Source organism: Meriones unguiculatus, chromosome 4, assembly GCF_030254825.1.
Source record: "Meriones unguiculatus strain TT.TT164.6M chromosome 4, Bangor_MerUng_6.1, whole genome shotgun sequence".
Taxonomy (NCBI): Eukaryota; Metazoa; Chordata; class Mammalia; order Rodentia; family Muridae; genus Meriones; species Meriones unguiculatus.
In genome coordinates this window covers 86,559,112-86,585,160 of record NC_083352.1, presented here as the reverse complement: position 1 = coordinate 86,585,160, position 26,049 = coordinate 86,559,112, and the positions used below count along the sequence as shown (strand labels likewise).

Sequence of the window (26,049 nt, the reverse complement as noted above, 5' to 3'; positions counted from 1 at the left end):
AACCAACTATAGTCTATCATAGGACAAACTAGGGACACAGTGTTCCCTGGCCATCTGCTGGGAACAGGTACACACTGTCTTCGAGGGAATAAAAAACAAAGAGAGGACATAAGATCACAGACCCCCCCCCCCGCCCGCCTCCTCAGCCTCCCTGGCCTCACCAGCTTCCTTGCCAGTGGAGTCCCTTGCAAGATGTAGTTCTCTCCTGTTGCTCTACATTGCTTCCCCAGACCCCAGGACCACCCATGCCCTGGATCGGAGACAATCACCATCTGCACTGACCGCGTCCCCAGCTCTGAGCGTGCACTGGCGCGGGAAAGCTTCCTCTTTGGTTATAACAAGTGACACGTCCAGGCACCAGTCAAAGCCGCGCATCTCCACTCTCCATCTGCAGGTGGGAGACACAATAGCAGAGCAAGGAGAAGATGCTATGTGGGTGGGGCTGGACATCCCCCCACAGCCAGGGACATAGGACATGGCCGCCTGCCTCTTCGTCATGAAGACCCCGTACACACTTTAGCAAGATCACCCTTAACAGTCAGTCACCTGGCTCCGGCTGACTCTCACCCTAAGCTCCATCTGCAGCCTCAGCTCTCCTTTGCCATTTGTCAAAACACACAGCTTCTGACACTTGGCATCATTTTGGGGGCTGCTGTTCTCCTAAAAAAGACTCTGGAAAAAAAGCACCTCAGGGCCTCAAGTGAACTCCCAGGGACACACCCCACAAACCTGGACTCTAACATCTAATTCTGGGGTCCCAGTAATTCAGCCTCTCCGTTCCCACGGGGCACAGCGGACATGCCCAGATCTGCCTCCCGTATGTCTATTCGTTAGGTACTCGGTCTAGCCTTTTGTAAAAATGTGATTCAGGTAGAGCCCATCACTGCAGACCTCGCTCTAGGTTAACAAGGTAACTATCAAGCAGTGTTCTTGAGTAACTGTTTGGAGGTTTGGGCTTTTGTTTTTTGACCAGTCATGAAACCCAAAATGGGCACAGGAAATTCCTCCCCATTGAAACCTGTACTCCTCCTCCCCACTCCCAACTCCTACCATGGAAGGCATAGCTGAGGCCAAGAAAAATACTGGCACCAACCAAGCCTCTTCTGTGAGGCCTCCAGACATCACCAGGTCAGGAAGTGTGCAAGGTACGGCTGGTCACTGGGGGAGGTGGGAAACATGTGAAGGAAGCTTCCAGAAGGTCAAGTCACTGGAAGGAATGAGGACTGGAGAGGCTGTTAGACAGGGTGGGTCGCTCTCACATCACCTGAAGATACTGACAACCCTGGCGCTTGGACCACCAGGAAAGCAGGGTCCCTATGGCAGCACTGAAGGGACAAAGGCCAGCTCCTGTCTGTGATAGGGCACAGAATGAAAACAACCACCCAGACACTGAAGGCTGAACCAGGGCCCCACGAAGCACTCCCCTGCTTCAAAGCCTTTTCTGTCACCTTCAGGCCAGAAAATAGAGGAAGTGCTGGCCTCAGGTGCCCATCAGCACCACCTCCTTGTCAGCATCCCCTGCCCCAGATCAACATGTCCCGGCCCATGCCAGCTCCTCTCCTGGCCATACACACCTCAATGTTTCCTAATCACCCAGAAACGCTCTTTACAGCACCTAAGGGGCCCAGACGCCCAGGCAAGGGATGCAGGGAACAGAGAGGGCCGTACAAACCTGAAGGTCACACAGCAAACCTGCAGTGCAGTCCCTGCCCTGGTGTTCCCATGAAGCTGTGACAAGGACAATAGCAGAACCTGGGTGCCAGGGGACACAGTGGATGGGGGGAATGCCAGTGGGGGAATGCAGCTTTCTGTCAGTGCTGCAGCTGCTATTTATAACCAGCAAGGAGAAGCCAAGATAGCAGGGTCAGCCTCCCACACTGCAGAGCCAGGCAAAGACCTGCAGCCTTGGCGGGTGGCTCTGAGGGGACAAGCTGCAGTGACCAGGTACATACACAAGGGCAGGGGACTGTTCCCAGCCAGTCAAAGGGAAGGACTCCAAGGACAGACAAGGTCCTGCCCAGGCCACTTGCCACCCAGAAAGGGGCATAACAGTAACACGACTGTGTACCTCAGTTTCCCTATCTGAAAAATGGGGCACTTTGGTGACCAAGGCTTAGAAGGGCCAGCCCAGGACAGGCACAGAACGTAGGGTTCTGATATCCCCATCCGGCATTCACACCAAATGGAGGTGAGCCTCCGGCACAGAAAACCCACAGTCATCACAGCAGCACGCACACCTGTTCCTAAGGGCCAGGCAGGAGCAGGCCAGAGAATGCAAGAACATCCTCCCACACACGTGCTGTGCTGTAAAGGCACTCACCCACTTTACAGATCCAGACACTGAGGCTTGGCTCATCGGCACCTAGGCCTGCCTCACCCCAGCCGGGAGCAGCTACAGCCTTGGAAAAAGGAAGAGTGCTGAACTCCAGCACTGCGATCCAGACAAGGGCCTCAGACACAAGGACAGGCGGGAGACTTGGACCCCTGGCAGTCCCAAGGCAGGCACCCTGCAGCCAACATGTATTCTCAGTTCTAGACAGAACTCGAGGTGTTGCCAGGGTGACCGGCTGCAGCAAGAGACAGCCAAAGCCGTACATTATGGGACAGCACAGACAAAAACCTAGAGGAAAGAGCTCGGCCAGGTGAGGGTGTAATGCAATGACAAATCAGGAAAGAGCCCGCCGGACGGTCACTGTGGGCACAAAGCTGATGATGGGGGAAGGGGGGTCACCTCAGACAGAGAACATGCAAAGGCCCTGGGGTGGAGGCACACACAAGGGGAAGTAGCCGATGCCAATGTGGCAGGCACAAAGAAAGCAAGGGGCAGGCAAGGGGCAGGGGGTGGCGAGTGGCTGTGCAGGCCTTGCCAGCCAGGGTGAGGCCTGGCTCTGCCACTGGGGCAGCTGGGTCAATCTGACTTGGTTTACTTTGAGTGTGGGTAGGTGTAGACACACACATGGAGGTCATATGCCACTGTGAGTACTGCTACTCAGATCCTGTCTAACCTTGGGTTTGTTTTGTTTTGTTGAGACATTCTCACACTGTGGCTTTCCAATTAGACTAGGCTACCTGGCCAGCAAGCCCCAGGGATCCTGTCTCCACCTTCCAAGCACTGGTTCTCAGTCTTCCTAAGGCTGTGACCCTTAACACAGTCCCTCGTGTTGTGGTGACCTCCCCACAAGCATTAAATCATCTTGCTGCTTCTTCACAACAGTAACTTTGCTACTGTTATGAATCATAATATAAATATCTGTGTGTTCTGATCTTAGGTGCCCTCTACGAAAGGGGAGCGCAACCCCCAAATGGGTCGTGACCCACAGGCTGAGAGCCACTGGCTTAAGACACTCACAATTCCACGACAGCTTTTTACATGGTTCTAGAAGCTGAACTTGGGTCCTTTTTGCCCAGCAAACACTGTACTGAGGAAACCATCTCCCCAGGCCCAAGCTATTGCGCTCTTTTGTCTTTTTTTGCACACTCTTGTATAGGGAGCACGGGCATGGCGTATGCAAATATAAGCCTACAGATGACTCTGGAGTCAGTTCTCTCCTTCCAACTTCTGCGGGTTCCAGGGATCAAACTCAGGTCACCAGTCTTGTTATCACAAGCACCTTTACCTGCTAAGCCACTTCACCAGCCTTGCTGGTTTTCTGAGGCAGGACCTTACCATGCGGCCCAAACTGGCCTTGAATTTGTGATCCTTTCTGCCTCAGCTTTCCTGTGCACAGATTCCCAGCATGCAGCAGCACACCCAGCCTGACTGGGGTTTAAAGGTATCCTATGGTGGGCTAGCGGAGGCCACTGCTGGGAAGCAATCCACTTTCCAGAGTGACTGTGGTGAGGAGCAGGCCCCAGGGGCTCACAATTCTCTATGCTTTAAGAGCCTGAAGTCCAAAACCAAGAGCAGGGCTAGTTCTTCCAGGAATCCTGTAAGACTAAACCTTAGCCTTCCATGTTCCCAAGCGGCTTGTAGGCCTTGGCAGTCCCACCTTTGTCCCATCTCTTCTGTCCATGTCTTCCTGTCAACTCCTCTCATGGAACAGACACCATGTCGCATTCACAGACACCCCATTGCAGTGTGACTTCACCCTAAATGCTGATGTCCACAGTGACTCTCTTGCCACTGAAGGTCACATCCTAGGGTTCTCCGAAGGAGATCTGGTCAACCCATACCTACCATTCTCAGAAAACAGGTGGAGACAGCAAAGGTGGGCCAGGTAAGTTGAAGACACAGCCTCCTTCCAGGGCTCAGCTGGGATCACCCAGGACCCATTACGCTTACAATGTGACTCAGCTGGCCTAGGGGAAATCCCCGAGGGTCTCCGAGAATAACACCCCTCCAACCTTGAAGCCAACTTAGCTCTCCCATAGCAGGCTAATGAGCTGTCTAGGGCCAGGCAGGTTTCTACGGGCATGGAGATACCAGGCGACACAGGGATCATCAGTGTGTCTCAGTGGGCCCTGCAGAGGCTAGCATGAAGACAGATATGAGAGATCTCCAGGCCTGGACTCTGAAATGTAAGACTTCAGGCCCCTAACAGAGGACCATCACACACACGACCACAGAACAACCTCTAGACGCAGAAGGGACCTGGGGGAAGTTAGTGCAGGCCAGTGCCCATCTGAACCCTACTCTAAGCAGAAGCCCAGACTAAAGTAAGAGGGTCCTGGCTTTCTCCTAGGCAGTTCATATCTAGGGAGACTGTCCTTTCCGAAGACAGCAGGGTTGGGGGAGGGTGTCCACTGTCCCTCACTCATGAGCCTGGGCCTAGAGCAGCTGGGTCACATCTGCACAGTAAGCCGCTGGCTTCTTTCACCCCTTCACACCCTGCAAGGTCACCCCTCTGCTCTAAATCCACGCCAGCCACCCGGGCTTCTCCAGACCTAGGCTTGGACAGATTCCCCCAAGAGTCCAATGCATACACAAGTCATAGAAAAACCAAGTACAAGGAAAGTCAGAAGGGAAGCCCAGCTACCAGCCCCAGGACAACTGGCCTGAGGAGTGAGGGCAAAGGGAACACGGCCTGATCCTAAGGCCACCTGCACAGTAGAGCTGGACCGCAGGGGCCACCTGCCAAGGAAAATTAACCCTGAAGGCCACTCAGGCCAATAGAGATTGACCCCAGGGCGACTTTCCCCAGGGAGACTGAGCACGGAACCTGCCCAGGCCAGGAAAGACTGACTCCAAACCATTTGTATGCTACATCCCCCACCCACCCACAGACAGCCCTGACCCCAGCTCCCGCCGCCCGCCCCCTGGGGCTCTCCCTCATCTCACCTTCCAATCTAGTGCTACCCCAGTGGGTGAGGAAGCAGAGGCATTCTAAGCATCTGGGGCAGGGCTCCAGGGTACCAACAGGTGATGTCTTACCACAGGGCACTGTTCCTCAGGCTCTAGGAGCCCTCAAGTCATTCTATCAATTGCCCAAGGCTCACAGGTGCCCATGGGTGCTTCTTCAGAGCTAATCTTGCTAAGCCATGCCCAGAAAACACAGGGGGGGCACCTACCCTGTACTGCATAGAGGGGGCACCCCACACAGCACATTCACCGGAAGATAAAATCCATGCTGGAAGCCAAGACAAAGGAATCTGCACCCAGGGCAACATGGGTGAAAAACCCTAACACAAACCTATCCTACTACTAAACGCAGGCTTACAGAGCTGCCTCCGAGCTCCCAAGCCACCAAAGCAAAGGGAAAACAGGGCGAGCTAAAAGCTGGTGAGAATTCTGAAAATGACATCAAGTCACCCAGAAAGTACTCAGAGCTCCACACAAAAGGCGTCAGTGTTTAAGAAGCAAATGGATCGTGTCCAAAGCCAGCCACCTCCTCTTTTTCCCACTGAATACAACAGCCGGGTACAACCACTGAACTAAGCCTGACTGGGCCAGCACCCAAGCCTGAAGCAGGGGTTAGGGGGAACATACAACATGACCTCCAGACCCTCTGCCCAGGGCCTGAGTCCCCAAGTACAAAAACCTGGGTAAACTATAAAAAGGTCAGAGTGTGAGAGCATTGTCTTAGGGGATCCCAACATGCTCTGTTCTACCGTGTAGACAAGACTTTCAGAGCAAGAGCCCAACAAGTATTTATGGACCCCAAAAACTGTATTTCACAGAATCATTTTTAGTTTGCTGTTTTTTGGTTTTTTGGTTTTTGTTTTGTTTTGTTTTTAAGGTAGCTCGGGTGTAGTAGCATACACCTTAATCCCAGCACTCAAGGGGTAGAGGCAGGCAGACCTCTCAATTCAAGGTCAGACTGGTTTACATGGTGAGTTCCAGGACAGCTAGGACTACATAGTGAGACCATGGGGCCAGCCATCACACCAGCCCTGGCTCCCAGCAGTGGATGACACCCTTGAGACTCCATACTAAATATACCATGGTCCAACACAGACCAGGACATGACAATCGGTGTGCAGTAGGAGCACATATACAATGTGACACAGGGACACACTCATACTGGATGCGCCTGCACACAGCCACTATGACTGCCTTGGGGACAGGACCCCAGGAGCTGCAAGCTGCACTCCCCGCTGCCTTCGTACTTCCTCTCACCCCAGCATCTCCTTTTAGGAAAGTGCCTTTCTATGAAGCCCTGAGCCTTCTGCAGCTTAAGAAGCATTACTTCTTGTTGCTGTGTACCTAATTTTTTTTTCTGACAAGTATACAAAAGGTAACAATAGCCACCAATCTAAGTGTGTGACCGTGTGGCAGCCAGCTGTGGTGACACATGGCTGTCATCCCAGAACTCACGAGGCTGAGACAGGAGAATTGCTGATAGTTTCAGGCCAGCATGGGCTACAGACTGACCTTGCAGTGGTTTGAATGAGGACGGTACGCATAGGCTTACATGTCTGAATGCTTAGTCCCCAGTTAGTGGAACTGTTTGGGAAGAACTGGGAGGTGTGGCCTTGTTGGAGGAAATGTGTCACTGGGAGTCAGCACTGAGATTTCAAAAGTCCACACCAGGGGTGCTGGAGAAATGGCTCAGAGGATAAGAGCACTGATTGCTCTTCCCAAAGGTCCTGAGTTCAATTCCCAGCAACCACATGGTGGCTCACAACCATCTAAACATGAAATCTGGTTCCCTCTTCTGGCATGCAGGTGTACATGCTAACACACATTGCATAAGTAATAAATCTTTAAAAAAAAAAATAGTCCACACCAGGCTCAGTGTGTGTGTGTGTGTGTGTGTGTGTGTGTGCGTGCGTGCGCGCGCGCGCGCGCGTGTTGTGTGTGTATGTGTGTGTCCTCTGTCTATGTGTGTCTGTCTGCTGTCTCTCTCTGCCTGTTACCTGCAGATCAGGATGTAAAGCTCTCAGCTACTGCTCCAGTCCCACCACGATGCCTGTCCGCCTCCCACCACGATGATCCTGGACTAACCTTTGGAGAAACTGTAAGCAAACCCCAGTTAAGTGTTCTCTTTCAGGAGAGCTGCCTTGGTCATGTCCTCTCTTCACAGGATAAAACACTAAGACAGGCCCTGTCCCCAACAGGTGCCCATGGCACATTAATTCATAGCAAAGAGAATACATTTCACTTACTGGAGGCAGGCCCTCCCCAGAGGACCAGAAGCATGCAAGCAGGTCAGGGTCCCAGCTGGATCAGCAGCCATGTGCCACCCTGTGCATAAAGACAGCCTTCTATGCTGGCTCAGACCAGATACCTGATGAGCCTGGGAAAGGAGCAGGAGGGTGCTGGGACCTTGGCCCTACAGGGCTGCCAGACACACAGCACGGTACGGTTCTGCACACAGCTGCCACCACCACCACAGAGTACCAGGCTCTCCAACCACACTGCCAGAGCCTGCAGCCAGCCCCACCAGCTTCTCACTTCTATTGTAATTAATGATTACATTCAGCAGAGCTCATCTTCGCAGGTACTCTGGAGGCTGGGGCAGGAAGGATTCCAAGTTCAAGAGCGGCCTCAGCAGCTTTGTAAGAGCTTGTTTCATAAATAAACGGATAGAAGAGACTTAGGATATGGCTTGGTTAATGGAGAACTTGCCTAGCATGCACAAGGCCCTGGATCCAATCCTGAGGACTAGAAATTGAGAACGATAATTATAATAGTTTAGGTCAGGGGTGGTACCAACCTCGTGAACTGCGAAGACTCAAAAGCAGAAGATGCTCTAGAACATACTCCCATCACTACTAACTTTCCAGTAGCTACACATACAGCGCCAGAGATTGGTGAGAAAATAAAGCCATGAGGTGGGTACCCAGACCATAGGGCAGAGGGCCTGAGAACCAGAACCATGCATAGGACAGACAGACCCTCAAGGACAGCATGAAGCTTTCTCTGGAAAGCCCAGAGAACATGGCAGTAAGGGGGATAAGATGCTCAGTGCCAACCTTGCTCCTATATCCAGTGGCCACTGTGCACAGAGTGGCCAGGCAGCCACTGAAGCTGTTTAAGTGAACTAAAATTAAATAAAGCCACCTGCTCAGGAACTTGGTACTCTGGACACAGTAGGAGAGAACAGAGCAACACACAGGAAGTCACAGTGTGCTCTTTCCTCAACATCCCTAGGGCAACTGGGCTGTCAGGGCTAGAGGGAGGGGAAACCCCCAAAACACACCAGAGGGTACCATGCCCACCTTCATCCACACAGTCCTCTCCTATCCTCCGAGCTGCTATTGATCCCCAAGCAGGTTGATTATGGAGGGGGGGGAACTGCAGCTCCCAGAGCAGAGAAAAGCAGCTGAGTCACCCAACCAGGGAGAGGGGAGGAGCCCTCAGTTTCCAGAGGGCAACAAGCCCTAACCTGGGGTCAAGGGAAGAGACTAGACCAGCCAGCCTCTGGAGGAGCCTTCCCAGCAGCCTTCAGGGGGGAGGATTCCAGTCTGGGGGTGTAGCTCAAGTGGTACAAATATTTGCTCAGTACCCGAGGCCATGGGTTCAACCCCAGTACTGAAAAATAAATTTACAAGGAAAAAGGACAGGATAAACACATCCTGTCCTACTACACTGCCAAGTTAAGTACAAGGACAGAAGTCCCCATGACAAACTCTTCGGGCAAATCTCTGCTCTCCGATGGGGAAGCTACATACAGTAGCAGATCCAAAGCCACATGTACCTGTGTGACCCTCAAGACATTAAGCACCCAAGCAGCAGCTTTCAGAAGCAGTAGCAGCAATGGTGGTGGCCCATCTCACAGATGAACAGACCAAGTCTTAGAGAGGTTACGTAACCTCTCCAGAGCCGAACAACTTGATGCTATGGTGCTTGCTGAGCACTGAACCTTGGCCCCTGCAATCCCCGATAGATCCCAGTGATGGAGGGCAGGGTTCCGACTTGACAGGTGAGACCCACAAGTCCTGTTGGCACCAGCCTGGGCACACTGCTTTGTGGGTCATAAGACCGACTGTTTGGAAGTTTTACAATGCTATGCTCAATCAACCATGGGATCAGACAAAACAGATCAAGGCAACCTGTCTCCTGCCATGCTTCCATGATCCTTTAAGGCATCTATGAACCAGGAAGCCATGACCAGCCAGGGGCCCCTGAGCATGGCAGTGTAGGTGCCTGCAGTCAACTCCAACACAGAGGTGTCACTAAGAGGACTCTGTGGCTCACCATCGGCACACAGTCCCCCTGTGACCTTGGGCAACCGCACCCTCTGACCGGTGGCACCCTCGGGAGCAGAGGCTGAGTAAGCCTGCATGCACAGATATGTCCCCAGCCAGATTCCCGAAGGAGACACCCAGCAGATCACTCCAGGCCTCAGGGCTCCTCGCTTGCAGCTTTATGCCCTGTCAGACACCATGCTAAATAATTCAAACCCCTGTTTTCATTTCAAAATAAACACAGCACTGTCGCCAAGGCAGATGCCAAAAATTTGCATGAATGTTTGAGATAAAATGAGACTTCAAAGAAATGCCAGCCTGCCGCTGGCACCGCCCCCTCTCCCAGCCCTGGGAGAACAAGTTCCCAGTCTCAGAGCTGCCCTCCTCCCACAGCCCTGCAAAGATCGGCAGGTGCCACAACCATGAGAAAGGTCAGTACCTGCTCCCATCTTTGCAGCTGGCCAAAGCCAAGGCTATCTGCTAGGTGACCCAAGAACAACCCAGGTGTTAGCCCCAGCTCCCAAGGCCAGTCACCAAAATCTCTCAGGGCCTCTTGTGACAGCATCTACAGAAAAGGACAGTCACGTCCCTACAGCCCACCTCAGAATATTCGGTAGGGTAGATTCATGCCTGGCACTCTCTGAGAGCTGGCACACACAGTAAGCGCTTTCTGAATACTGGCGCACACAGTGAGAGCTTCCTGGATGTCACCATTTTGTTACTGCAGTGCAGATCTGCCAGTTCGGAGAAGAGAATTCAGCTGGCATCCCGTGAAGCGGATTCCCAACCTGTCAGCCTCCTCCAGGGAGGCACACCTGACCCTACCCAAGCTTCTCTTACTCCCCGGGGAGGTGGGTCTTCCCAACTACCCCTCCACCTGGCTTTGCGTGGCCCCGCCTGCCTCAGACAGCTGCCTCAGCTCACAGTCACACACACCCATCCCCTGGGCACCTTAAGTAGGAATCACCAGCTCCCGCAAGCTGCCGCCCCTGCAAGAAACTGTCCCCGAGGTATCACCTGGGGAGGCTGCTATATGGTATTGGAGACATGAACAGGAAACAGAGCGGGGGAAAAATGCATAGAGAAGAAGAAAAAAAGAAAAAAGAAAAACACTTCAGCCCCTGGTGATAAGCACATGAGAAGCTCCAACTGGATCAATCTCTCCTCTAACTGGGTGGTTGGCACCGAGGTGGACCCTGCTACAAACAACCAGTTCATTTCCAGCCAGGACTCTAGGGTCCCTGTGGAGAGGGGGCTCTAGAGTTGCAAGCACCTGCTGGCCCCAAACAATCCCAAATCCCGTGGTGGTGCAGCTCAATTCCTGTTTGCAGAGCTAGGAAACCTTTGGGAGGTGGCAGAAGGATTCACTGGGAGAAAAAAAGGGATTAAGCCATGAGCCCTCACCGAGGGGGGAGGGGCACGGCCCCAGGAGGGGTCTCCATCTCTCACCAGGGCCTGACAGCCACATTACCACGGACATGGCTTTATCAATAGTATTGATTCCTGGGCAAGCGTAAATAGCTCCGTGGGAAGAGGCCAAGTCTGGCCACTCACTCCCACCCCCACGTCTGGACCTGAACACCGCAGGCTCCCCTGGCACCCCAAAGCAACAGCGGTAAATTTCCAAACAGGGGCATGGCAGGAGTGCAGGAAAGCTAGGCAGTATCCGAAATGCCCTCACCAACCCGGCCACCACTCACTGCAGCTCAGCTGGCTGCCAACTCCGTGTTTGCCTGTGTTCAATGGGCTGAAGCCTGGCCCTTCTCCATCCTGGGGGCCTCCTCCATCTGACCCTCCCAGCTCCCAAAGGTTGGGCAGACACCCTGTGGGTTTCCCCAATTCGACAACAGAGCAAGGATGAGAATCCGGAAATAACAGTAGTCATAGTAACCCATCCAAGGACCCTCTCTACACAGACTCGGTTCACAGAAGCGCCCCAACCTGGGAACCGTTTTCAACTTCACTCTGCAGAAGAGAATCCAGAAAGCACAGAAAGGTGAAGTCATCTGCTCCCCTCCCCCTCTCATCACAATCAACCACGCAAGATTCGAACCCAGAAACTGAGAAGAAGAAACCGGTCAGAACGCTTAGGCCTCAGGCTTTCCTCAGCCTCCCTCGGTCTATTCTGCCCCCTTCGCAACAATCAAAAAAAAAAAAAAAGGCCACCCACGAAGTCCCCAGCAGTGGCCTGAGATGCACCCCCCCCCCTTACACGCGCCTGGCCTCAGAGCCCCTTTCATCAAAGCAGCCGCAGGCACCAGGGCTGGATTCAAAAGTCAAGGCCACCCTAACACTGCTAACAGAGCCCCAGGGATCCTCTGCCTCCCACTCCTACCTCCCCCCACACACACATCCCTCCACCAAATCTGCAAAGAGAGAGGAAAAAAAAAAGCGTAATCGTAATAAAACCAGTTCTCACCAACAGGGGGGAGGAGAAGGGGAGGAAGGGAGGAGGCTGAGACAGAACGGATCCGCCCCCGCTGCTTGCACCAGACTCAGGGAGGGCGCGCGCACGCCGGCGGGTGGACCTGGCTGCGCGAATAAAGCTACAATGTAAAGATTATTCAGCCGCCGCTGCTGGGCGCCCCCAGCTCCTGGGGCCCCGGGGACCGCCCGTCTGGACGCCCGCCCCGCTCTCCTCCCGCAAGGTCGGGAGGGGAGGCCGCTTCCCACGCGCGTCTGGGGGCGCTAGGCTCCCGACTGCCCCGCTAGGCTCGGATCTGCAACTTCCCAAACTAGAGGCATCCGAAGTATACGCACAGCCAGGGGGAGGGAACAGGAGGCGGCGCCTCACCAGAGGGGGGGCGCGGCCGAACACGGGGTCCTCCGGTCCCAGGATGAGCCACCCCCGGGGGTCTCAGATCCTGGCCTGCACCACCCCAGAGTTCCGCGGGCAAGCACCCCGGAGGGGGCCCCAAGTGCTTGGTCTGCGCCACCACCCCTGAGAATCCGGGTCTTCAGGCTGCGCCACAACAGAGGGTCCACGGGTCCTGGCCTGCTCCAAACCGGAGTCCATCAGTCAGCCCTCAGGCTGCGCCACCACACAGGGTCCCCGGGGCCTGGCCTTCGGCATACTGGAGAGTACCGGGGTCCTGGCCTAAACTGCCCGCAGAGACCCCGGGTCCTGATCTGAACCACCCGTGAGAATCCCCACGTCCTGGCCTTCACCTCCCTGCAGTGTTCCTGGGTCTTAGCCGGTGCCATCTCAGAAGGTTCTCGGGTCCTGGCTTGTACCACCCCAGAGAGTCCCCAGGTCCCAGACTGCTACATCCCGGAGGGTCCCAAGTCCCGGCCTCCACATCTCTGAAGGGTTCCCTAGTCTTCAGGCTACGCCACCCTACAGGGCACCCAGGTCTTCAGGCTGCACCATCCCGGAGGTACCTGAGTCCCAGCCTGTACCTCCTGGAGGGTCCCCAGCTGTTGGCCTATTCCATCCGTAGGACCCCCCGATTCTCGGCCTGTTCCACCCGGCAGGTCCCCGAGTCTTGGCCTGCTCCATCCCGCAGGGTCCCGGGTGCCAGGGTCGCGGCCTGCACCGCCCTGCAAGGTCCCCGGAGTTGCCGAAGTTCCCGCGCCCCCGCGCGCGCCCCGCCGCGCCGCCCGTCCCCTCGGGGGCGCCAACTCCGCCGCGTGCGCCGCCCGGGCCCGGAAGCCACCCGCTCCCCGCCGCCCTCCGCGCACTCGGCCCGACTCACCTCGCCGGCGGCGGCACCGGGCGCTGGCGCCGGGCTGCGGCACCGATGGGGCTCCGGGACGCGGCGGGCCCGGCTAGGAGCCTGTGGTCTCCGCCCGCCGCGCTACGACGCGGGGCCCGGGCGCGCGGGCCGCTGCGGGGCGCGCATGGCGGGCGCGGGCGGCTGGCGCGGGGACGGGGATGCGGCCCGGCCTGCGCTGCCCGCGGCTCCGCTCCTGGCGGCTAAGGGGCGGGGCTAGGGGCGGGGTCTCGTGGAGGGCCGCCCCGGCCGCCTTAAAGGGCCCGCATGCACGCCTTCCAGGCCTGCGCACGCCGAGCTGCGTTTCTCGCCACCGGAGGAAGGCGGAGCAAGTGCTTCCCCGCCCCCTCCACCTCCTCCTCCTCTGCGAACCCCAGAGACTTCACGGGAATCGCGTTTCAGCTATTAAATTATAACTCAGGAGTGTCCAGGGGATGCGGAGACGACGCCCCGGGGAGGGCCACCCACGGAGCCCTCAGAGACGCGCGCAGATGCTCAGCGACGCGCTGGGCCTCGCTTGGGAGATTAGCCCTTGGGGAAAGCTCCGCGGACCTCAGGCAGTGGCGAACAGGTTCAGTGACTCGAATATGAGATCCTAGAGAGGCCCATGCAAGTTCCTAGCACGCGGGTCGCGGTGTGCTGTCCTGTCACCCGGGCTCCATATGTCCCAGACTGAACACCCATGGGGTGCCTAGGCTGCACACCGAGCCTGGGCCCACTCTTGGACACAGGACTAGGACCATTCCGACCCAGTAGGAGCCTGCTTACTAGCATCAGGGGCTCATTGACACGCCCCATAGTGGGCCCTCTCAGCCTTAGATCTTAACAGCAGCCAGGCAAGACAGCCCAGCCCTGCAGCCGCCTCCTCCCACTGCTTCTGCTTTCCCTAGACGCGTTGGAGAGTTTGAATTTTTTTTTTTCAATTTAGCTTTCCTTTTTTGGAGTGAAGTCTCAGCAGATTCGGTTCTGCCGACAAGAGAGCCCCTAGGGAGCAGGGGAATGGCTGCGGCAGGAGTGCGGTTGCCAGGGCAAGGGCCTCTTCCTCAGGGGTGCTGGGGTTCCTGCACCCGGGCAGCGGGTTCCCTCTCCACCCCTGAGCCCGAGGAGGGGCGAGGGGCAGATGGTGGAGGGGGAACCGAGTCTAAGAGTTGAAAAAAGGAAGTGTGCCAGTGGGCGGGTGCCCTTTGGAACAGGAGTCATAGGTCAGGGCACACACCCATCACGTTGCACCCATTTGCCCATGGTGCCCAGCTGACAATGTAAAGCCCAAACCCAGACCTGCAGAAGGCCGTCTAGATCTGCCTGGGGAAGGGAAGAGACAAGGCTACCCCTCCTCGCTGGCCTGGTCTCTTGGAGTCATTCAGGGACATTCCCTCATTTGCATCAGCTCAGATTTCTCTCTTACGGAGGAAGAGTTTGGGGTGTCTTCCGACTCCCCCCAGCTCTTGCCAACCTCAGGCACTGAAGAGGGTGGGGGAGTGTCAGGTATACTTTCAGGCATGGAACCTCTCACCCCCTCCCCCGAGGCTTCCCCACCCAAGTCTCTGTAAGGCAGAGGCACGGAGGGCTGAGGAAAGTGCCCTGAAGTGGACGGGCTCGCTTCCTTCCCACAGTCTCCTGCTATAAACTGTGGAGCCCTGTCCTCTGAGCCATGGGGAGGAACAGACACTCACTCCCCACAGTAACTCTGGCGCTTCAACCCAAAGCCCTGAGTCTAATGTTGATTCCATATGACCCAATAGTAGGCCTAGGCCTGAGAAATGAATCTGCCTGCCCAAATCCCCCAGCCACAAATTCCTAATGCTCCCACACAGGCTGTAGACATGCTGGCAGCACCCCATCCCCACATACTGGCACTTCGGGAGCTGCTTCCCTCATAGCACCACACCCTGCCTGCTACTGGGCTCTTGGGGGTGGGCGGGTGAACAGCCTTGGGGATCTAAGGACAGTTGATAGGAAGGCAGCTTTGAGTCACTGCTGAAGAGCCTGAATTCCAGAAGTGCCTCAAGGATATTCTGTAACCAGCCTGGTAGCATGGGCTGTGGCTGGCTGCCGCTCAGTTGGGTAGAGCACTTGCCTAAAAGTGGGGGCAGGAGGATCAGGAGTTCAAGGTCCTCCTCATCCAAATGTCGGGGTTCAAGCTCAGCTTGGAGCCTTGAAACCATGAGGCCCTGTCTCAAAGATAAATTACAAAGTAAGGCCTGGAGATATGACTCAGTGGTTAAGAGCACTGGCTGCTCCTTAAGAGGACCCGAATTCAATTCCCAGCACCTACATGGCAGCTCACAACCATCTGTAACTTCAGTTCCAAGGGATCTGATGCCCTCAACACGGACACACATGCAGGCAAAACACCAGTGCATGTAAAAATAAATAAATCTTAAAAAAAAAAAAAAGAGTAACTGAGTCCAAGTAGACACCTGACCTGGTAATACACACCTGTCACCCCAACTACTTGGGGTGCTGAGGCACGAGGAGCAGGCAGCCTGTGCTGCAGAGTAAATTCAAGGTCAATCTGGGAAACTTCGAGAGACCCTGTCTTCAGATGTAACTCAGTAGCAGAGTGCTTGTAGCTCAGTGGTAGAGTGCTTGTAGCTCAGTGGTAGAATGATTTTAACTCAGTGGTAGAGTGCTTGTAGCTCAGTGGTAGGGTGCTTGCAGCATGTGTTAGGTCCTACTTTCAACACCCAACATAATAACAACAATTTAATTTTAAATAAAGAAATTCATTTCTACCCTCTAATCATCCAGTCACTTCTCCCTAAGTGCTTGGCAAATTAGTAGAGGTCATTTGCCCATGGCAGTCCCTCAGCCAACCGTCTTCTAACCTCAGCCCCACCCTCCAGTATCATCTCCTTCAAAAGCCCTTCACTGACCTTCTATCTAAAAGCAATCCCCGAGTGCTTTCCCGTTCAACACCTGTTCCTTCTCATTTGTCACCACCTGAGGTTCCCGAGAGCGTTTGTCGCTTAGATATTGTCAGTGCAGACCATTCTGTACCTGCTTAGCTCACTCTGCATTCAGGGCATGTACCAGACACTTAGCAAAGACAAGCTGAGAGCCTTGCTGGATGGACGACCTGTCACCCCACCACTCTGGAAGCTGAGGCTGGAAAGATGTGGAGTCCAAGGCTCGTCTAGGACACACAAGGGAAGCCCTGCCCTAAAGGAGAAAGTTCAAGGGAAGGGACAAACACATGAAGAATGAATAATAAGAGAGATGGCTCAGTGGTTAAGGGCACTGACCGCTCTTCCAGAGGTCCTGGGTTCAAATCCCAGCACCCACATGGCAGCTCACAACTGTTACTCTCACAAAAGCATACACGGAGAGCAAGAGGTAGCTGGCGCTCAAGCACCCTAGAAATCCAGAAGATGAAAACTTGAGTTTGTCTCTCTGGCGTATTTCAGGGCCATCTCAACCTCCCGACAGCAGCAGCTGAAATCCCCTCAGGCAATCGCCTGTCCCTCCAGTGATCCACTCAAGTTAACAGTTCTCGGCAGCCTAGCCTTCAAATTAAAGCTCTTGTTCTTTGGGGCAAATCTGGAGAAGCCAGCATGACAGGCTCAGAACTCACCTGAAAAACAAGGCCACCCCAAGGACCAGAGCTGGACATAGCAGCGCATGCAAAGGGCCTGTGCGGCACGCTGTCTATAATGAAAGATGCTGAGAGGCCTGGGGCCAGGTCTCGCACTCACACAGAACCGCGTCTGCAGAAAATTCCAACAGAGCTAGCAAGCTGGAAGTCCTCCCGCCTGATAGGATCAGCCAATTCCAGTCTAGAGGGCAAACAGATTCCAGAAGCCTGTGGACTGCCTCACGCCTGCCCCCCAGCCTCTGGGCACCCTCCTTCATATCACAAGTTAAGCAAGACAGATACTAAATGACTCAGGGGTGGGGAGAGACAGACTGTGACTGCTGTACACCTGCCCACCCCAAGCCCCACCCCCAAAGCAGAGGCATCATCCAATGGGAAGGGAAGGGAAGTCAGGGTTTCCATCTTGATGGTACAGAGTGGGTACTTGCTGTGTCCAGGATACTGTGGCAGTGGAGACCAAGTGGGGGGGTGGGGGCTCAGAGCCACAGAATGACCCATCCTTCCGCCCTCACAGCTGTGTGAAAGCATCTCCGAGGATGTGGTTTGGAGCCCCCAGCCTTCCACCACCAACCCCCTTCACCACAAGAAACTGCAGAGTCACCCGCTTCCGCCTCTGTCTGGACTTTTATTTGTGGCACCTGCCAACCTTTCAGAAGGAGCTGAGCAGGGAACCACGAGGATCACAGTGCCGTGGTCCTGGCGGTAAGTGGCCAGAGGCCAGGACACCCAGGGGCTGTCTCAGCTGCTGGCTCCTGGAACAGCAGGAGCCTGGCTCCATGCCAGGTCTCCGAGGTCTAACGCAGAAGCCCCGTGCAGAGCGTGCACAGTCAGGGCTGGATAATCCCGTCTGGATGTGCTTGTCTATGCACGGACACTTCTGGAAGAATGTTCCCCAGCCCAAGGCACCTGCTATAAGCTGCGCCCTTGCTGGGAAGATGAGCAAGTGCTTTTCTGTGTTCTTCTGAACCCAGGCAGGACTTTAAAACGCAATAGGCAAACAGCCTTCCAAGCACATACGTAAATATAAGTAAATTTACCAGAAGTCAGATTAGGCGGTAGGTGCTCTGAGAAAACAGGAGAGGGGGAAAATAGAATCAAGGAGGCAGGGCAGAGAGGTGAAGGGAGGGACACCAAGGAAGGACTAGTGCATGTGGCCAAAAGCCAAAGAGGAACAGGCTGCAGGGGCTGCAGTGCGAGGCCTCGGGGTAGCCCAGGAACAACAGAGAGGCTGTGGATGAAGTAGGGGTGGAGAAGTGACAAAAGGTCACAGAAGAAACTGATTCCAGGACATCTGCAAGGACCATGGGCGGAAGCTCTGTTCACGTGGGTCTCGGAACACGGGGGCCTGGGGACAGGGCAGCAGAGAGGGGGTAGAAGCAGGGATTAGGGAAAGACAAGAACAGAGAAGGGTGTGGGGCCTGGGAACAGAGCTGGAGGGAGGGAGATTTTGGCTTCCGCTGTATCCCATGTGGAATTTTTGACGATGGGTCATGAAAATTCCTATTTTTCTCCCAGCGTGGACATCTGGTTTTGAGCACACTGTGTGAATTTGCTTGGGTCTGGAGCGGCTGCTTGAGGCAGGCTCTGCTCGCATCTTTGTACCATATTCCCTGCTTCTCGGCCTCCTGGAGAATGTCCGGAATGAGCCCCTGGGTGGCCTGGCCTCCCCACTGGGCCTGGGAAGGCAGCTTCACAGTTAGTGGAAAGCCCCCTCCCCCACCCCAAACTTCCAAGGGCCCTGGCTGGTTACACTGCCCTGGGGCTCAAAGCAACTCAGAGTAGACATCTAGAGAAGAGCCAGCCAGAGGCCTGTTCCAGGTCAAGACCAAATCAGAGTCCCGAGACTAGGCAGAACATGCTATGGATCCTCCTTCTAATCTGCTGGTCACCCCTGGGCCAGGCATGGCAGTCTCTTTAAGATGTGAAGGTGCCCAAGGGCAGTGGTGGCTCACACCTTTGATCCCAGGCAGAGTTCTCTGTGAGTTCGAGGCCAGCCTGGTCTAAAGAGCAAGTTCCAGGACTGCCAAGGCTACACAGAGAAACCCTGTCTCTGAAAACAATCAAAACGATAGAGTCTGGAGACTCCAAGCCTGTCCTGTGGCTCACCAGGGCCCTTCAGAGATCACAGGGACCGCAAAGCTTGCACAGGCTGAGGGAGGGTCACACCCCAGAGAGGGGCTGTGCAACAGGAAGCAATCCAAAATGGATAGGACTCAGATTCCAAGGGGGCACATCTGGGGTGTACCCCCGACTGAGACTTCCTCATGCCATTCTGCCAAAAGAGATGAAGTTGGCCCAACTCCTGCACAGGAACCAGCCAGAAAACCTGGGAGAGGACAGCACAATGGCCAGCACCCCCACCACCCACTCCTACCACACGTATACACACACACACACCCACACACCTGCTGTCTTCATCCAGCTGTCGCCCAGCCCTTTGAAACCGCTGGACCTGTTCTCCAGGCTCCCAGGCCTGAGACTTCTGAGAGGAGCCTTCTTCCAGCCACCCATCCTAGTACTGGCAAGTGACAGGCCCAGGCCCTGGGTTGGCAGGTAGTTATTAGCATCCCTGAGAGGGTGGCTTTGTGCCTCTTTGGGGCTGTAGCTCCTTTGATACAAGGTCTCTGTGTCTGCAAGATCAATTGGAGGCCACTTAACATCATTCAAGATGGCGGATGTCAGGAAGCACACAGGAAGACAACATAGGTGAAAGTGCCAATGATTGCCTCCAGGCAACTGCCTAGGAATCCAGATGGCTCAAAAGAAGGGGGCAGGCCATGTACTCCAGCCCTCCAGAGACAGAGGCTGTTAGTCTAGGGAGCTGTGTTATATGGTGGCTGGGCACCCCGACCTACACCCATACCTACAGCTGTGCAGCTCCTGGGAAGTCACTCAGCCCCTCTGACCTACATCTTCCAGGTTACTTGTGGGAATCATGTGGCAAACCATGTTACTGAGTTTGCAGGGAACCTGAAGATGGAACTGCTGCTGTCATTGCCATACAGATGTGGAAAGCATCTGCACCCCAATGTCACCCAGCTGAGAAGCAGCATCTCAGTAACTTTTCTATTGCTGAGACGAGACACCATGACCAAGGCAATGTATAGACGGAAGTGTTTATTCGGGCCTTGCTTAAAGTTTCAGAGGGTAAACCATGACTATCAATACTGGAGCAGTAGCTGAGGGCTCATATCTTGAAATAGAGTTCCGGGGCAGAAGGAGCTACCTAAAGATGGCATGAACTTTGGACACTTCAATGCTGCCTCCAGTGACACACCTCCTCTAACAAGGCCACACCTCCTAATCCTTCCTAAACAGTTCCATTAAATGAGAACCAGCCATTCAACCATATAAGCCTATGGGGTCATTCTTATTCAAACCTTCATAGCGGTGGTTACCACTTTTAGCACACAGGGACAGGGGACAGCAGAGCCATGGGAACCATTTCATGAGGTCCAGGGGACAGGGGCTCTAATTTCCCTGAGGAGGCAGCACACCAGTGCTAGCTGCTGCAGCCAGAGGGTGCAGCCACACAACACGGAGCTGGTGTGGGACCCTCCTGTGAGGGTCCCTGCCACCCACAGCCAGCCAGCCCTTCCCAGGATGTGTCAGAGGCAGGGAAAGCAACAAGAAAAACCAGGAGAGAAAGGGGCTCAGCAGGGAGAAAACCCAGTTCCTACAACTCATCCCCCCCCACACTCTGCCACACCATCTCCTCCAACACACCCACCGGGGCCTCGGACCTGTGAGGAGCCTGGCACCCAGGGCTGCCCCAGATACTCTGGGTCTTTGCTGTTCACTTCTTCCTGAATGTGCGTGAAGAAACCCGTTCTTCTCCCCAGCACCCAGGGACTCCCCTCTTTCACGTTCGGTATGACGTGTCACCCTTGTATAGTCAAGGCTCTCCAAAGTCACAGAGCCAAGAGGACATGTGATATGACCAGAGAAGAGATGATCGATAAATAGGTAGAGAGGTAGATACACATACAGAAGATAGCTGATGGAGAGATAGATATGTGGTAAATAGATAGAGAGAAAGAGAGACTGACAGATAGTGTAGTAGTTTGAATAGGAATGATCCCCACAGACCCATAGGGCCTGGCACTATTAGGAGGTGTGGCCTTGTTGGAGGAGGTGTTGACACATATATATCGTCTCTCTGTCATCTATAGATACATAGATCAATAGATAGGCAGATAGGCAGTTTATGGGTAGAACCCTAGGACCTGGCTAGCACAGTCGTCAAGGCTACAAAAGTCCAGGGTCAGCAGTTTGCCAGGTGGAGGCCCGGGAAGCTGTGCTGCGGTTCTTGCTGAGTCTGGATCTAAGACCCAGGACAGTTGCCTGTGAGCTTCCATCCAAAGCCTGGAGGCCCAAGAGAAGCTCAACTTCCAGCTCAGAGCACAGGGAGGGCGGGCCACCTGCTGGCTTGGCTCTCAGGCAGCCAGGGAAGGAACTTCCTCTCACTCCCAGGATAGTCAGCTCTTTCTTCTCAAGCTTTCTCTGCTGCTCCGGAGAGTCCTACCCACACTGGGAATCACCACCGGCTTGACTCATTCTCCCCACTCACCCGAGAGCTGGTACATCTGGAATCACCAGGAGTAATGTTTGGCCAAAGGTCTGGGCACCGTCCCACCTCCTGGCAGGGCTTCTACTCAGGTTGTGTCTTTTGTTGAGTATCTGTGCCTTCTGATACCCATGAAATCTGTGGGAATGTGGATCTGCTGTGTCTTAGGCACCGCTCGGTCTCCAGTACTAGAACTTGCACTTGGCAAAGAATTCATGCTGAGGTAAGGGTTACTGAGGGAACGAGGGAACGGATGAGCGCAAGGAATGTGAGCTGTGGCGCACACCTTTCATCCCAGCAGAGGAGGCAGAGGCAGGCGGATCTCTGTGAGTTCGAGGCCAGCCCAGTCTACAGAGTGAGTTACAGGACAGCCAGGGCTACACAGAGAAACCCTGTCTCAAAACAAACAAACAAAAGCGTAAGCTTCTGGGTCAGATTTCTTAGAAGGGACAGCTTAAAAGAAGGATACTTCTTTTAGACTCAGGGTTTCAGAGGGGTCAGTCCAGGGTCACATGGGCAGAAGTCATGGTAACCAGGATGAGAGAAGGCTGCTCTCATGGTGGACATGAAGCACAGAGGAGATACAGAGAGGGACCCTAACCACCCCCTCCAACCCTCCCTCCAACCCCCCACCTTTCCACCCTACACCCCCCCACTATGCCCCGCCCTCTGGCCCTACTGCCTCTCAACAGCGCCACCTGCTGGGGTTGGGGCTTGAGGGAGCTACTCAGATTCCTCATCTGTTGCAGCTTCTTAGCCTGAGCGTCTGAGTCAATCCGTTGTTGCGCGTTCCCTGCTGCACAGAACAGGGCTAATGCAACCAGCAGAGAGTTGCAGGTACGGTGTGACACCTGGACTTGCTCACTAAAGGCCTCGCAGCTTTTCTGTCTCTCGTGTTTACTGCCACATCCTAAGGACACACCAGTAGGCCTCAAAGATGTCCCCAAGTCAGGGAGCCATGGCCTCCTGTCACTCATCACATCTGACAGAATGGCCACAGGAGGTCTCAGCACCACCCTTGACCTCAGGCTTGAGAGACCCCAACTCCACCCTCACCCACAAGCTACAGCCCAGCCAGCATTTTATCCTGAGGCTTCAGGGTAAACTGAGGCAGACACAGCAGGAAACCATGAAACAAAGTACGGGGCGGTTTACCCAGGAATAAGAATGACCAGCCCCTCCCCCACTGTTTATGCTGGTCTGGAGCGGACGAGGCAACTGAAGTGGGGGGGGGGGGCACTGCCACTGCTTCCCCACCCAGCCTTCATCCCCGGGGCCTGAGATGAGCGGCTCTGACATCAGATCTCCAGACACCCAGCACCTTCAGAGGGATGCCACAGCCCTTCCTGTTCATTGTCTGGGTCATTGGCCAACAGACCAGGGTGAGCCTGGGCTTACCCAGACAGGACACAGTCAAGCTTTTTGCATTTACCCAGGCTTCCCGAGGCATGTGATGGCCTGGAACCAAATCCTGTCCGCATCCTCAGTGGATGGAACCAGGCTGTACTTCCCAGCCCCCCACATAGCCAGGGGTCTCCACGGGAGGTAGGCTGACAGGCCTGAGGGGTGGTGGTGGTTATGCGTCTCTCTCCTGCTGGGCCTGTTCAACTCTGTACAAGGCTCATAGCCACTACTTGCTCCAAGCTATGGTGTCAACGCAAGGGAGTCAACGGACGCCTGAATCACAGCCTAGCGGCGTCCTGCTGCAAGCCAGGCCTCTCCTGCGGCTGTGGTAACCCTGCCACTTGGTCCCATGGCTTTCTTAACGGGTTGCGGTAAGCACCCACCTACCCTCTTAAGCTTAGCGATGCTGGGGCTTCCTGTCATGCAGCAGCAACCTCCTAGCTGACTGACGCATCAAGCTCAGCTCTGCCGAGCCCTGTCTGACTTTCATCCACAGCACTTCATGGGGACTACAGCACACGCAAGAGGCAAGGGGAGAAACTGGGGATCGGGGGACCACGGTGTAAAGGACAGAACTGACCCTGAGCAGCGCTTGCTCTTACGGGACCTGTGTCCTAACGAGGGGCAAAGAAATTAGTGTGTAATAGCTGTGGTAGGAGACGGCTATCCAATAAGCACAGGGACCTAAGTCTGATCCCCAGATTCCGTGCTGTGCATGTTAGTGCACGAATCCTCCTGCTGAGGAGGTAGAGACACGTGGCTCACTGGGGCTCACTGACCCCACACAACTAAGCTACTTTGGCAGTGAGAAGCCCTGCCTCATTGTGTTCAAGGCACATGATGAGGGATGCTTAAGATTGGCCTCAAGCCCGAACACATGTGTGCACACTAAACAGGGACACAGAGAAGAATGATGTGGAAGCCGGGCGCAGCGACGCACACCCCTGCCTCCCCAGCACTCAGGAGGCAGAGGCAGGTGGGGCTCTGTGAGTTGGAGGCCAGCCTGGTCTACAAAGCGAGTTCCAGGACAGCCAGGGCTACACAGAGAAACCCTGTCTCAGAAAAAAACAAAAAAGAAGGAAAGAAAGAGAATGAAGAGGAAGTGAGAACATCAGGAAGTGGGGGACGGCAAGGACTCACAGACCTCTGTGAAGAGAGCAGCAGCCACGGGGAGAGCCACAGAAAGTGCAAAGGTCCTGAGGCAGAGCCAGGGGCTTGGTAGACCCTGACGGCCTCGAGTGTCTATTACCGGTCTGCCCCTCCCAGTGTGCATCAGGGAAAATGGCAGGTTTTCATCCTGCCAGTCAGAACAGCTGGGGAAGGGGCGGGGCACGGAGGCCACAACAGTGAGAACTAGAGGTCTCAGGATGGAAACAGCAGACAGGGAGGTGGCAGAGTGTGTGTGAGAGTGTGTGTGTGTGTGTATGTGAGTGTGTGAGTGTGTGTGTGTGTGTGTATGTGAGTGTGAGTGTGTGTGTGTGTGTGTGTGTGTGTGTGTGTGTGTGTGAGTGTGTGTGTGTGTGTGTGTGTGAGTGTGTATGTGTGTGTGAGTGTGTGTGTGTGTGTGTGTGTGTGTGTGTGTGTCAGGAGACACAGCCCACCCACTCACCACCCCCGCCTGCACTCAGAGGAAGGAGCCTGCTGAGACCTGACAGCGAGAAGCCTGGGCGGGAAAGAACAGAAGCCGTGTGCTCCCGTGAAACCTGCTGCTATGGAGGCGGATTCTCCAGTCCTTCTTACCCTTTGAGCTGTCTCTCCAGCGCTGCCCCAGCCCCCACACATAATGCCTTTTGAAAACACGCTTAGCCACAGAAAAGGCAAAGGCTGGACCAGGACATCAGAGACAGGGCACTCCCTTAGTACCTGTGAGCGAGGCCTGCTGCACCCCGGCAGCAAGTGCACCCTCACACACACATGTGCACACACATGTACACATACACACATATGCACACACACACACACAATGTGTACACATACGCACACACGGCGTCTTTCGTGCAAGCGACACTATAAGGTCTTTTGGCCACACTAGAGAATTCCATCCATGACCTCACGCCTCCCCTGTGGCCCACCATCTCCATCCTGGTAGAATCCCTTGAGAAATGTGTTCCTGTGCTTAAGGAAACAGGCAGACCCAATCAAGCCGGCAGGTGGTGGCACTCTCCTTTAACCTCAGCACGTGGCAGGCAGAGGCAGGCGGGTCTCTGTGAGTTGGAGGCCAGCCTGGTCTACAGAGCGAGTTCCAGGACAGCCAGGGCTACACAGAGAAACCCTGTCTCAAAAAGAAAAAAAAAAAAAACGAAACAAAAACACAAAACAAGAAATGAAAGAAAGGAAGAAGGGGAGGCAGACAAGGTTGTTGAGAACAGAAACCCATGTGTAGAAACTCCTCAAATGCCTGGACCAAGGGACAGGGAAGCCTGGAACGGTCACCTGCCAAGGCATCCTATACAGCAAGGAAAAAGCATCGGCAGTGACATGGAAGAGACCGAATTCAGAGGCACACAGCTCAGCCCGTTCTGTTAGCTTCCTGCCTCAGGTCAGGTACACAGAGAGAACGGGGCAGCCGGGGGCCTTCAGGAGCCGGCGATTACGGAGGGTTCTCAGTGAAGGCTGGGCTGGCAAGACCTGCTGAGGTGGGATGGGAGTTACTACACTGATGTGGTTTTCTGAGCATTCCTAGCGAGGAATGGTAGCCTGTATCTCCAGCACCGAGGCAGAAGGATTGCAAGTTCAACACCAACTTGGGCTACAAGGCCAGCCCCCCTCCCTCCCCCACAGTGTGAGAATCCATCTCAGCAAAACAGAGCAAAAAGCTAAGAGCGGGCACGATGGCTCAGTGGGTACAGGTGCTTGCCACCAAGCCTGACAAGCTGATCCTGATTCCCAGAACCCACATGGAGGAAGGAGAGAGAACGGAAGCTTGTCCTCTGCCCTCCACACGTACGCAATGGCAGGCACACCCTCAGAATTCTCCTTAGGGAGGCCTGCGTGCTTTTCTGAATGCACACTGGATTTCAAGAGGAAGCGTTCCAAAGTTTAGCAGCTTGAAGAGAAACATCGGCTGCCTGGGAGCCACTGCGTGTGGGTATGTGCGACGTATGAAGGTGTCTGAGGCACCGGAGAAGCTAAAGCCAACTCCACCATCGTTGTCACCCCCGAGGTGGGGGCTGGAGTTGATGCTCACGCGCAGATGGAGG

The 26,049-nt window shown here is 54.9% G+C and overlaps 1 protein-coding gene across 25 annotated transcripts in view; it reads right to left on the bottom strand.

Annotated features, from left to right (window-relative positions):
• The window catches only part of Ncor2 (nuclear receptor corepressor 2), a 159,804-nt gene extending 146,350 nt beyond the window's left edge, over positions 1 to 13,454 (bottom strand). For 16 of the 25 annotated variants that reach the window (XM_060382309.1, XM_060382323.1, XM_060382320.1 and 13 more), the window contains exon 1: positions 13,266 to 13,453. The gene's annotated coding sequence lies outside the window, so the exon portion shown is untranslated. Of the gene's footprint in view, positions 1 to 11,989; positions 12,010 to 12,969; positions 13,077 to 13,265 lie in introns of those variants that run through there. The other 9 variants (XM_060382319.1, XM_060382326.1, XM_060382329.1 and 6 more) reach the window with 4 other exon arrangements.
• Positions 13,455 to 26,049: the final 12,595 nt, after the last annotated feature.